The sequence below is a fragment of the Penaeus japonicus genome, unplaced genomic scaffold (genome assembly GCF_977035675.1).
Source record: "Penaeus japonicus unplaced genomic scaffold, GWHDUDI00000001_assembly GWHDUDI00000030, whole genome shotgun sequence".
NCBI classification, from domain to species: Eukaryota; Metazoa; Arthropoda; class Malacostraca; order Decapoda; family Penaeidae; genus Penaeus; species Penaeus japonicus.
Genome location: NW_028234432.1, coordinates 1081358 through 1085018, shown reverse-complemented (window position 1 = coordinate 1085018; position 3661 = coordinate 1081358).

The following is a 3661-nucleotide window of genomic DNA, read 5'->3' as shown; positions in this document are numbered from 1 at the left end:
AACCATTTTTCTTGATATATAATCAATCCTCACATAGATTATACAATGCCCTATGATATACTGTATATAGGAGAGCCTACCCGCCATGTCGCGTGGTGTCTCACATGGGATAAACTCAAAATAGAATAATTTAGAAGTAACATATATACATTGTTTTTTTCATCGATAATTGCTCCTTCACATATTTTACTCTTACGAATAAATAATTAGGTGAGCACTGTATTAGAGAATTATAAAACAGGACCTTTGCTCTTAGAGCGGGAGCCAGCAGGGGTTGGGGTAGCTGAAAAGCGAAATAATTTTCTCTTATGTTACATTACTGAATGCATATCAGGGGTCACTGAAATGGAAGTCTGCCGGGTACCTGGCGGTGGGCGTGGCTGCAGGACCTATAAGAAGGACCTGGAAAAATGTGCCTAGGTCAGCTCAGAAACGAAATATTCGAAACTTGTGCCAAAATGTTCCTTATGTTTCAAACTATCAGGAATGACCATTGCCAGACATTTCTGGTGGTGGGTACCCCCCGCCAGAGCTACCTAAATGATGCCCCGAAAATGGCCTAGATTAGCTGGAGTGCGAAACAAATTAAACTAATTGGAAAATGTCCAGCCTAACCCCAGGTATCATGAATTGGCATTGCCAGACATTTTCATCGGTGGGGCATCCCCGCCAGACATGCCCAAACGACCTCACCCTGAAGCTGACCAAGATCAGCCGAAAAGTGAAAGAACTGAAACCAATTCCAAACTGTTAAACAGACCTTCATGCATTAGAAATACGCACTGCCAGACATTTTCATCGGTGAGATATCCCCGCCAGACACGTGTCTAGGGTGTCATAACTGTATGGTCTTTGATATTCAACAGAAACTGAAAACCTAAACGAAATTTCTTTCCGAGAATGCACGCCCAGTTCACCACACCCCATGGCTAATCTAGGTCCCTGGGGTATGCCGATCTGTCTGACCAATGATGCAAGTGAAATAGTATATGAAACCAGGTTGAAAGTGACTTCCACAAACAGAGATAACATAGATTGAAACAAAGGTATGCTATTATGTCATTTCATATCAGTTCATCAGTTTCTCCTCCACACCCCAATAGAGGCTAGGGCCAGACTACCTACAGAATAAAGAACCTCGTTTGTTTGTTTTTTTTTTGTTTTTTTTGTTTTTATTGTACACCAGCTACAGGCATAGGATTACAAGGCTGCGATGTGTACTTCAATGGAACTTAGAATTAAAATCAGACCATATTTCTCCAAGAAAAACAGAGCTATAACAATTGGCATAAATGGTGCAAAGAAGGGCATCTTTTGAAAACATATCAACATGAAATCCATAAAATGTATGATATCAAACAACTAGACTCTTATCAAAACAAACTTTTGGTAAAGTTTCTAGATTCATGTTTAAATGAATACCTAATTAAGAAATAATTAAAGGTCAACGTGGTGTCATCTAAGTAGGCTCTATATGCCGGCAAATAAGATAAAGACCAAGCGGTGCACATCAGAATAAATGTATTCGGTATCAGTGTTCATGCAAAGACAACCACAATCCTTCAGTACTAATCCTATTATTCCACATCTGAATCCATGTCAGAATCTTCACTCCATGCTTCTTCATCAGATGGGTCAGGATTGACATAACCATTTGCATCAACATCGACATTTTCTGCTGGCTCCCGGACTATCTATCCACCGACAAAACGTTTTAATATCATAAATGATAATTCAATTCATAATTATTACACCCAGCATGTTTGGGGCGTACTGGTCTTAAACTGATCCCGGTTGGGTGTGCTTAACCCAGTGGATACGGGTGACGAGTGTTTTTTTATCATCGCTTTTAGAATCATACTAACAGTAATAGCTGTAGTTAGTGATAGAGGATGAAAATTAGCATTACGATAACTATAATTACCATAACATACGTTTAGTTTAATACCCCAAGTATAGATGGCACCACTTTCTTTTGACACAAGCAGTAAAGAAATACTCAAATATATATCTTTTTTACCCGCGTGGACAGTCCTGTATGTGAAATTATCAATTAGGTATTGCTAATGCTAACGTAAGAAATAAGTAGTTTTCAAATTTGTATATATGTCTGTAACATCTTTATGTATCAACATATCTGGTGTTAATAAATGTACTTCTCGAAAGTTGCACTTATGGGTGGGTCCCTTGAGGTGCCAAGTCCGAGAGAATCCACTGTAGTTGATAATGACTCTATACTCGAATTTTAGTCGATTACTATATTGAGAATGCCTGTCACATGGTATATTATAAGCCTCATGATAGTAAAACACAAAAAAAGACTCTAGTACCATAACGAATGAATGAGAGAGAAACCGAGAAAACCCTAGCTTGATGTTGGGTGACGTTCCCTCCCTCTGGTGCTTGCTTTGAGGTCCAAGCTCGAAAATGGATGCCCAGTATCAAGTCGGTTAAACTGATCCCAGCTTGGTGTACTGTGAATAAATTGATCCTGGCTTGGTGTACTGTGATTAAATTAATCCCAGCAAGTGGTACAATAATTAAATTGATCCCTGCTTGGCCTACTGTGAATGAATTGATCCTGGCTTGCTGTTCTGTGAATAAATTGATCCCGGCTTGGTGTACTGTGAATAAATTGATCCCGGCTTGGTGTACTGTGAATAAATTGATCCCGGCTTGGTGTACTGTGAATAAATTGATCCCGGCTTGGTGTACTGTGAATAAATTGATCCCGGCTTGGCATACTGAGATTAAATTGATCCCGGCTTGGTATACTGAGATTAAATTGATCCCGGCTTGGCATACTGAGATTGAATTGATCCCGGCTTGGTGTACTGTGAATAAATTGATCCCGGCTTGGTGTACTGTGAATAAATTGATCCCGGCTTGCTGTACTGTGAATAAATTGATCCCGGCTTGGTGTACTGTGAATAAATTGATCCCGGCTTGCTGTACTGTGAATAAATTGATCCCTGCTTGGTGTACTGTGAATAAATTGATCCCGGCTTTGTGTACTGTGAATAAATTGATCCCGGCTTGGTGTACTGTGAATAAATTGATCCCGGCTTTGTGTACTGTGAATAAATTGATCCCGGCTTGGTGTACTGTGAATAAATTGATCCTGGCTTAGTGTACTGTGAATAGATTGATCCCAGCAAGTGGTACAGTAGTTAAATTGATCCCGGTTTGGTGTACTGTGAATAAATTGATCCCGACTTTGTGTACTGTGAATAAATTGATCCCGGCTTGCTGTACTGTGAATAAATTGATCCCTGCTTGGTGTACTGTGAATAAATTGATCCCGGCTTGCTGTACTGTGAATAAATTGATTCCGGCTTGCTGTACTGTGAATAAATTGATCCCGGCTTGCTGTACTGTGAATAAATTGATCCCGGCTTGCTGTACTGTGAATAAATTGATCCCGGCTTGGTGTACTGTGAATAAATTGATCCCGGCAAGTGGTACAGTAATTAAATTGATCCCGGCTTGGTGTACTGTGAATAAATTGATCCCGGCTTGGTGTACTGTGAATAAATTGATCCCGGCTTGGTGTACTGTGAATTAATTAATCCTGGATGGGTCTACTGTGAATAAATTGATACTGGCTAGGTGTACTGTGAATAAATTGACCCCGGCAAGTGCACTAAGTTTACCTGTGACA